This window comes from Meriones unguiculatus (assembly GCF_030254825.1).
Source record: "Meriones unguiculatus strain TT.TT164.6M chromosome 13 unlocalized genomic scaffold, Bangor_MerUng_6.1 Chr13_unordered_Scaffold_45, whole genome shotgun sequence".
Lineage (NCBI taxonomy): Eukaryota > Metazoa > Chordata > Mammalia > Rodentia > Muridae > Meriones > Meriones unguiculatus.
The window spans coordinates 2,583,531-2,593,950 of record NW_026843652.1 but is presented as its reverse complement, the minus strand read 5'-3'; positions in this window follow the sequence as shown (position 1 = coordinate 2,593,950).

The window sequence follows — 10,420 nt, the reverse complement described above, 5'->3', positions numbered from 1 at the left end:
TAGTTAGAGGAACAGGGATTATTTCTGACATGAACTGAATGGCTGGCTCTTTGACCTCCCCTCTCCCAACTCAGGGAGCAGCAGCTCTGCTAGACCACAAAGGAGGACTTTGCAGCCAGGCCTGAAGATACCTGATAATCTAGGGTCAGATGAAAGGGGGGGTTCCTCCTGTATCTGTGGACTTGGAAAGGGGTAGGGAGAAATTGAGGAAGGGAGGGTGGGATTAAGAGGGAATGAGGGAGCAGGATACAGCTGGGATACAAAGTTAATAAACTGTAACTAATATTAAAAAAATAAAAATTTAATTAAAAAAGAACTTATGTGTATGGTAAAGGGATAGTAAAACAATTGTCCAAGTGGGTTACATAGTAATGGGAAGAGGAACTGCCTCTGACATAATCTGATTGGCCTGCTCTTTGATCACCTCCCCCTGAGGGGGGAGCAGCCTTACCAGGCCACAGAAGATGACAATGCAGCCACTTCTGATGAGAACTGATAGACTAAGATCAGAAAGAAGGAGAGGAGGACCTCCCCTATCAGTGGACTTGGGGAGGGACATGCATGCAGAACGGGGAGGGAGGGTGTGATCGGCAGGGGAGGAGGGAGGGGCTTATGGGGGGATACAAAATATTAATTAATAAATACAAAATATTAAATAAAATAAAATTTATTTTATTAAAAAAAAAGAACCATGGTCAGTGGTCAGGTTAGAGTTGGAGGTTTGCCCATTTCTGTAAAGAAGGTTGGGGGATGCCTCTAAGGATCCCAGGGGATTGGGTAATACTCTGGAAGATGAAATTGAATGGCCACATGACCTCAAGTCCATAGTTTCTTCCCTGTGCAGACGTGAGTGTGAAGTGAAGTGTAGTCAGAGAGGGGAGGTGAAGGAGGGCCCCAAACTTGAGGCAGAGTACTCAAGGGATTTTGATTTATTTTTGGGGTGGGATGTGAGGAGGCAGTGGAGAATGGCTGGGAAGGGAGTAACTGGCACACACACACACAAGCACACACACACATACACACGTGTGTGTATATTAGCACATCCTTGTAGAAGTCTCTTAAATCCCAGACTTCTGCACTGGTCCCTCCTTCACCTTTCTGCAGTTTGTTCTCATAGGCTCAAGAGTCATGAGTCCTCCTTGCCAAGTATTTCTTGATTGCTCCTCTTCCAGGCACATGATAGAATTGTTTTTCTTAGATCCCTGTGGCTGGCCAGAGTTGGTGTGACAATTTACGGCCAGTGGGTTGTGTATGGGAGGGACATACGTCATCTCTGTGCTAGAGCATTTCATCGCTAGTGCAGGAGCCTTCCAGGACTCTCTGCCTGCCAATGGTGTGGGCAGTGTTCAAGATGGTGGATGGGCTGGAGAAACGGCTCAGCTGTTAAAGGTTAGGCTCAAGATGGCAGCTGCCCTCTCAATGAAATGTGGAACAGACCCCTAGTGTGGAGAGGGAGCATGAGGGAAATAACCCTCTGCTGCCATAAGACTCCTGTTACTATCCACATTGTGCCACTACAGATCTCCTGTCTACCCCACAACCATGCTGATTTTCTTTCTTAAAAGATATGTACCCTCCTTCTCTCCCTCCCTACTTATTTTTTTTTCCTTTTGCATGTATGTATGTCAGTGTGCATGGAAGACCCAAACTAAAGTTTCTTCCTCATTCGATCTCCATCTTATTTATTGAGGCAGAGTATCTCACCGAGCCAGGAGCTCATAGTTCTACCTACTAGCTAGTTAGCTTTCCCCGAGGGATCCTGTCTCTGCCTCTTGAGTGCTGGGATTATAGGTAATACCGACACCTGCCTGGCTTTATGTGGGCATTGGGGAGCCACACTCTGGTCATCATGTTTAGCATCATGTATAGCAAATGTTTTATACACTGAGCTATCTTCACTAGCTCTGTTACCCCAACCCCAGCTTTCCTTTTCTGGTTATCATCCTTGAAATGGACATCCCTTGACTCTTGGGCTACACTGTTGCTGTTAATTCCATACTTGAGACCTTTAAAGACCCTTCTTCTTTGACCATGGAGAAAGGTGGGTTCCTCCCAAGCTAGGTAGGAGGCTGGAAATGGAGAGAGGGTAGACAGTGCATGGTGGCCAATGTCCAAGATGGTTCCTGTCATCTGCACTTTCTATCCACTCCCTGTGCATACTGCTTCTCATCTGGTAGGGTGGGACTGGTGGCTAGAATATGACAGCAGTGGTGATATGTGGCTTCCAAGATTATGTGGTAATAAATGACATCTATTTTGGTCTTGTTCATTTTTTCTGCCTTGGATGATTTGCATTGTGGGAAGCCTGTCATAAGAATGATCTTGAGATAGGTGTTCCAGACCCAGACAAATGTCTGATGATTCTAACCTTGTCTAAACTTTGATGACAATCTCAGGAGAGTCTTTAGGCTAGACCAGCCCACTGAGCCTCTCCTGAATTTCTGACTCCAAATAATAGTGTGTTCTTTTAGGCAACTGGGTTTAGAGGAAATCTTTATGTAGCAATAAACAGCTAATACTGGGAATGTGGTTAGGAGATTATGCTTGGGACATCAACATGTGAGAGGAAAATGATGACAAGTCTCTGTTTAGCCCAGGTATATCACTTGTTTGGGGTTAGACTTAGCCACCTTGACATGGCTGGTAGTACCAAAGGCCATGTTTTCCATATGCCCCTGTGAATAATTGAGGGATGACACTGTTCTCAGGAGAGAACAGAAACAGTAATTTTAGGACACACCCCTTAAAAATCCCTCTTTTTGCCACAGAGGATGACTTTGCAGCCAGTCCTGAAGATACATGATAAAACAGAGTCACATGAAAGGGGAGGAGGTCCTCCCCAATCAGTGGAATAGGAAAGGGCCAGGGAGGAGATGAAGGAAGAAGGGTGGGATTGGGAGGGAGTGAGGTAAACCAGCTCATATTTACTGTGTTATGTTGTCTCATCTGGCCCAAACTGGCCTCAAACTTGCTCTGTAGCTGAGAATAACCTTGACCTTTTGGAGTCTCCTGCCTCTATCTCCAAAAGTCCTTCAATTACAGGTGTGTGCTCCTTGCTTTGATTATCACAGGATTGTAACAGTGGACCCCAAGGAATTGGAATTTCCCCAGAAATCTCATGCAGAAGAAAGGAGAGGCTGAATCCTGGTGCCAGCCAGAAGAGGAACTTGCCTGCCAGGAAGAGATTTCACACAGGGGTGACGTCTTATCAGACCACCTCACAGGACAGCCTGGATGGAGCTTATACAATGATAGACTACACCTCGGCCAGGATTGCTTAGTTATACATAGCCATAGCTGTTTATTAAAACATAAACCACATGCTAGTAACTTAAGACAGACTGGCATGATCACTGAACCACTTTACTTCCCATCTTTCCAACTGTGAGTGTTATCAAATGCATTGCCTTTCTCTGCATTTCACTGGTATTTGTCTGTATGATTGTCCTATTGATGATGGGTCATTAGCTGTACTTAGCTTGTTAGGGCTGCTAGTCTATGGTCTGATCCCAACAATTCTGGCAAAAATTAGACCCAATGGCATATGGGCCTCATTTCTTGGTCAAGGAGAAATCCCAAATGAGCTATCTCCTCTCTGTCTGTCTGTCTGTCTCAACCCCTGCTCAGATGTAGCCCATGGTAGCTCAGTATCCAAGTGGGTTTCCTATTAAGGGGAACAGGGACTATTTCTGATATGAACTCAATGACTGGCTCTTTGACCTTCCCCTCTCCCTACTGAGGGAGGAGCAGAGGTGGACATTGCAGCCAGTTCTGAAGAAATCTGATAAGCTAGGGTCAGATGGAAGGGGAAGAGACCTCCCCTGTCTGTGGACTTGGAAAGTGGCAGGGAGGAAATGAGGCAGAGAGAGTGGCATTGGGAGGGAATGGGGGAGCAGGCTACAGCTGGGATACAAATTAATAAACTGTAACTAATATTAAAAAAAAAAAAGAACTGTAGCAAACCACAGGAGGCAAGTATGGGAAATCAGCCTGAGATCTGAAAAATTAAAACATGAGGCCTCTTTTCTCCTCTGGCAGGCCTCTCATGTAGGTTCTCAGGCTCTCAGAGGCAGCCCCTCTAAAAAAGTATGGAAAGGAGTTGGGAGTCTTGACCACTGAAGAAAGGTGGGATAATTTGGCTATTGAGCTGGGCATTTGGGAAAGTGATATATGGTCCTTGACAAGAGAAAGATCTTTAGAGAACCAGGCCTCATCTTAGAGTTGTAAACCTTGAGAAACATGATTTCTAGAACTTTGGGAACTCTTGTGCCTTTCCAAAGCTCTAAGATGTATTTAGTTGTCCCTCTTCTGCTTTTTTCAAATCCCTAGAGAAGTCCTGAGGATGCCACCATCTATATGCCTTTTGCCATGCTACCTCAGCCCAGGAATAGAAGTGAGCCCCTAAGTTAGGGATATGCTTCCCTCGGTAAAGTGTTTGCTGTGCAAGCATGAGGACCTGAGTTTGGATCCCACCACCCATGTGAAAAACCCTGCAATGTAGTATTCATCTGTAATGCCAGCACAGAAGAGGCAGAGTCAGGACTTGCTGGCTAGCCAGAGAAGCTAAATCAGTGAGCTCCAGGTTCAGTGAGATGACCTGTGTGGTGGTTTGAATGAGAAATGTCTCATAGAGTCTCATTTATTTGAACTCTGGTCCCAGGTTGGTGGTGTGGATTAGGAGATTATGGAACCTCTATGAGGACATACCTGTTGAAGGAAGTATGTCCATGAGGGCAGGCTTGATAGTTTATTGTCCTTCTTACCTTCCTTTTGTGTAGGTGAAAATGTGACCAGGTGGCTTCCTGATACTTTTGCATGCCTTTTTGCTATAAGAGTCTGTCTTTGTGTAGCTGAGAGCTAAAATTGACCCATTTCTCTTCTAAGTTGCTTTTGATCATGGTATTTTATTACAGCAACAGAAAAATAAGTAATACATCCTGTCTCAAAAATACGGTGGGACAGAATTGAAGGATTGAGGAAGACAGTATTGACTACCAGCCTCCATGTTCGCTTGTATATATGTAAACACACACACACTCACACGATAGATATAGATAGATGTCTAGGTGATGGATAGATAGATACATTGATGAAGTAGCTCCTTTTATTGACGTATTCATTCCCCCATCCCTTCTTTTGCTTAGAGACAACAGACATTTTTTTCCTAGACCATAATTTGATCCTAGACTGTAGTTTCTACATAAGGGAAGACACCAGCTGCTGATCTTGGGTTCACACAACTTCTCTTCCCTTTAGTTCTTGGTGCATCTTGCATGTGAATCCTAGAAATACCTCCTTCCCTTTACCCTAGTTCTGTCACTTTGCCCTTTGGCCAAGATTTCTTATATTCCAGTTTGTCGTAGTCTGTGGTCTCTAAGGTTCTCGCTGGATTTCTGTTTTTGGAAACACTCCCAGATAAATCACAGCTATAATGTCAACTCTGCACCTCTCCCAGAATAGCATGAGGCAGTGTTAAAGTCTTGGGAGAGCATCCAGGAAGCCTTGTGTTAGAGATGGGAAAACAAGCCTTTCTGCCTAGAGGACAGGGGACTCATAGTGAGTTGGTGCCAGAAATAAACTCTTCTGCCTTCAGGGATTTCTGCTTTTTTAGTACTGGCCTTCTGTCTCTATTTTTAGCCTTCTAAGGAACACTTCTTTGGCCTTGACCTTTTAGGTGGTGTGTCCACAGAGGCAACTTAGTCTCTCAACTTTGCTCCAGGCTGCAGAAGAAAGCTTGAGCAAAGCAGTGTGGATGTTAGCCCTCTTGATAGTGCCGGAGGAAGTGACTTCTACTGTCAAATAATAGTTTGAGAGTGAATTGTGCAAACAAATAGTATTTGGTCACTCCAAACCTGAACTTGGTGAAGGTTCACGATGATCAGAATTGCTGTCCTCCCCTTCTGTCTTTTGTCAAGGAAGCTGTTTTACTTTACTTTACTGTTTTCAGATGGTGTTTTACTCATCAGTTGGGGCTGATTCCTGACTGAGTTCCAATCAAAACCTCTGGCTATGCCTTGAGTGTTATGGAGGTCAGAAGACAATGACGCCATTTACAAAGGAAGCTCTTATTAGTCTCTTGTTTACTGTGAATACTACGACCCAGACAGTTTGAGTGCTTACCTCAAGGCTACACAGACAGTAAATATCGTCGCAGCCAAGGAAGGTGCTAAAGTGCTTGCCACACAATCATGGAGTCCTGAGTTTAACTCCCCAGAAGCCATGATTTTTTAAAGCTGGGTGCATTGGCCTATGTCTTGTGATTCCAAAACTGGGGAGGCAGGGAGAGGTGGATCCTTGAGGAAGGCTCACAGACTTTGTTAATCTAATATTTACTAAGAAACACTGTTTCCAATTAACAAAACAAACCACCCAATGTCAGTTCCATCCATATCCACAAGTGTGCGTACATCAACAGACACATGCTCCCTCATAAATACACATGTCTCCCCCACATCAAACAGCCCTCCTACACCACCAAACCACACAGTCATCATTGCCTCTGTTCCTTACTATAAAGTTCTTTTTTTTTCAAAATAATCTTTTTTTAATTTTTTTTATCAGTTACATTTTATTAACTCTGTATCCCAGCTGTGTCCCGATCCCTCATTCCCTCCCAGTCCCTCCCTCCCTCCCTCATCTCCACCGTGCCCCTTTCCAAGTCCACCGATAGGGGGGACCCCCTCCCCATTCATATGATCCTGTTTTATCAGGTATCTTCAGGACTGGCTGCAAAGCCCTCCTCTGTGGCCTAACAGGACTGCTCCTCCCTTCAGGGGTGGGGAGACCAAAGAGCCAGTCATTGAGTTCCTGTTAGAAATAGTCCTTGTTCCCCTCACTTTGGGAAACCAATTGGTTACTAGCAGCTCTATTTGTAATAGCCAGAACCTGGAAACAACCCAGATGTCCATCAACGGTGGAATGGATACAGAAATTGTGGTATTTTTATACAATGGAATACTACTCAGCAATCAAAAAGGAGGAAATCATGAAATTTGCAGGCAAATGGTGGGATCTAGAAAAGATTATTCTGAGTGAAATATCCCAGAAGGAGAAAGACAAACATGGGATATACGCACTTATATAGACCTATAAGATATGATAAACATAATGAAATCTATAACCTACTATAAAGTTCTGAAGTTGAGACCTCACTAGCTATGAGAGCCAGATCATTCCTTGCCAACTCTCTTTCCCCTTGTGTTTAAACCTGGGAATCTAGTGAGTTTTTCATAAGAATCCTGGGTGACTAAATGCTCACTATATGTAAGGTTCTCATCCATGAGGAGTCTGATGAGGAGTGGGTTCTCTGTATGGTTGGCACAGTGTTCAGTCAGTCTGCCCTCACCTCCAGTGGGGATTCCCCCCAAGAGATCTCTGGGGAGTTGGATTTCAAATGTCATCATACTGTATGACCTTTTGAGATTGCCCAGGTTACCTGCACACTTAATTTCATTAAAAAAAAATTCCTGATACTTGAAAACAATTCTATGCAATCATTCCTGTGACTTGTGTTAATTAGGCACACTAGGCCAGTGATCCATTTAAATAGTCGAATTTATTATTATGCTTGTGTAACCAAGAGACATTTTAAGATGGCCTTTTTTTTCAGTTGGTATTCTTTGGTGTTTACAGCACATCCATGTTATAGGCACCATTTAATCCCAACTGCATGCCCTGGCAGTGACTCACATTATGAGACAAAAATAGAAAAAAAATGCATTAGACATGACATTTGGGAAATGGGAGAGAGGAGGTGGGACACATTATGGAAGTGTTAATTTTCTGATTGATATTGCCTAAAACTGGATTACAATAAGATAACATGAGCTTTAGTCTCTAAGTAGTATTTTAAATGTATTTTCTTCTTGTTTTGATTTGAGACAAGTTCTCACCACATAGCCCAGGCTGGTTTCAAACTTCCAATCCTGCTTCATTCTCCTGTGTGTTTGGATCACACTACCATATCTGGCTAATAAACACTTTTATTATGGAAAAGAAATAAAGTCAAGAAATTCCATTACCTCGATGTTTTTCATCTGTTAAATCAAAGATTAATTGATTTTTACCATATATATGCACACATTAAAGTAGTGACACAACTTGTGGGTCAAGACCCCTTTGGGGAATTGAACAACCTTTCAGAGGTCACATGTCAGATATCCTGTATATCAGATATTTATACTATGAATCATAACAGTAGCAAATACAGTTATAAAGTAACAACAAAATGATTTTATATTTGGGGGTCACCACAACATGAGGAATGCTATTAAAGAGTCACAGCATGAGGAAGGGTGAGCACCATTGCATTAAATTATGATCCATTTATTATTTCTTCCATTCATTCATTCATTCATTCATTCATTCATTCATTTATTCATCTATCCACCAATGCATCTTCTAGCCATCCATCCATAATCCACTTTTTCTTTATTAGTCATCTACCTACTTGTTTGTGCACATAAAGAAAGACATCTACAATAATGTTTTCTCATGCCAGCTGTGGTTATTTTGGGGTGGTGTTATATTGAAGATTCAAGATTTTTCTCTCTGTGTCCTTTAATATTGTTCAAATTCCTTATAATAAGCATATAATATTTTATGCAAGTAAAAAAAATCATAAAAGAGAGGGAAACAATATTTGAAATCTGGGCTGTCTAAGAAAACTCCAGAATGAATATGAGCACATCCACAACCAGCTAGAAGTTTAGGTAAAAGAAAGAAATCAGACAGGAAACATGCCTGCCCTGGACTCTGGCACCTGATTGGTGAGGATGCTCAGAAAGCTCCCTACTGACAAAAAGAAAAATTCGGAAACCCATGAAGCCGCACATTGTTTGTCTTAATAAAAAGGAACACACAATCTGGCACACAATCCTGTAAGAAAGCATGTGACCAGGCCAGCTGCTTCCAGGAGAGGCTCATTAACTTTTAGCAGATGCCTCACAAAACAGTCTTTGCCTTGGGAAGTATCCTTGGCTGGAGCCTGGGTCTTAGCCTGGAGGGCTCAGAAACACAATTTTTTTTTTTAGAGTTCTTTTTTTTTTTTTTTCAATGCAGTTTATTCAGAAACCTTGAACAATCCTCGGACCCTGGGGAAAGCCAGCCCACAGCTTAAATAGCCTCTGGGTAGCCAACCCAGGAATGCCACGTGGGCAATGCAGATAGGTCCACATACATTGAAGTCAGCCAGATCCTCAGCCTTAGCCAAATGTGGAATTGTTCGTGACAGAGAGCACTCACTATCGGGAAGGTGGAAGGCAGAAACCAGCACCATCTTTAAGGCATAGCATTCCGCAGCTCTCTACAGTTCCCCCTTTTTGTTTTAGATGCATCAGGCAAGAGTAGAGGTCTGATCTCTGATATTAGAAATAAACTGGGACTTTGTACCGATGTTCGTTTAGGTGTCATCCCCCCAAAGAGCATCAGACCCGTCTGATACCTTTTTCTCAGAGGCGGGACCTGGGGCATCAACCTGCATGCAACCAGACATGCTCTTCTCTGGGTCCAAAGCGGCTGACCCTGAGTGCAGTGCTTAGCCTCGCATCCTGAGCATAACATTTTAGCTTTTTATGGTATCCAACCATGCTTGGGGAGAATGTCCTGCTTCAATGGCTGTAAAGGCCTGAATGATCAAGGCTGCATCACACTGTTGTGAGACTCTAATCTTGCATATATACCACAGGCAAACCAAGGAGACCAACACCAGAAGGCCTGCTAACGCTCCCATGCCAGCCCATTCCTTCAGATGATTCATGGCTGCAGCAATCCATGATGATAATCCTGTGGCTAGTCCTGCGTCCACTCTGGTAGAATTTACTGTGACAATGGCCACTCTCAGCTGCTCCATCGTAGTAGGTAATTGGACTGGAGAATTCGATACTACGATGGAGCACAATTTTTTTCAGTGCTTGAAATGGCCTCATCCAAACTCACGGGTGCCTGCTGTGTTGACTATGAGCCAGATAATTCACTAGTAATGGGAGGCAGAAGTGCTTGAGGACTAAGGCATTGGTTACTTCTAGTCAATATTTCTTCTTTTTCTTTAAGACAGTGCCTCAGTATATAGCTCTACCTGACCTGAAACTCTCAATATAGACCAGCTTTGGACTGACAGAGATCTGCCTGCCTCTGCCTCTGGAGTGCCCATAAAAGACAGATACCACCATGCTAGGCTACTCTCTTTTTCTATAAGAAGAAAGATGATTGGTGTTGGAGAGATGGTTCAGACTGTGCTGAAGACCCAGTTCAATTCCCAGGATCCATGCCAGGCAATCCACAGCTGCCTAAAACTGCAGCACCAGGGTGGTAGGGGACATCCAATACCTCTGCTCCCTGCAGGCAGCAGCACACATGTGCAAATATCCACAACCATACACACAATTAACAGTAAAGTAAATATTTAAAAAAATTATTAAAT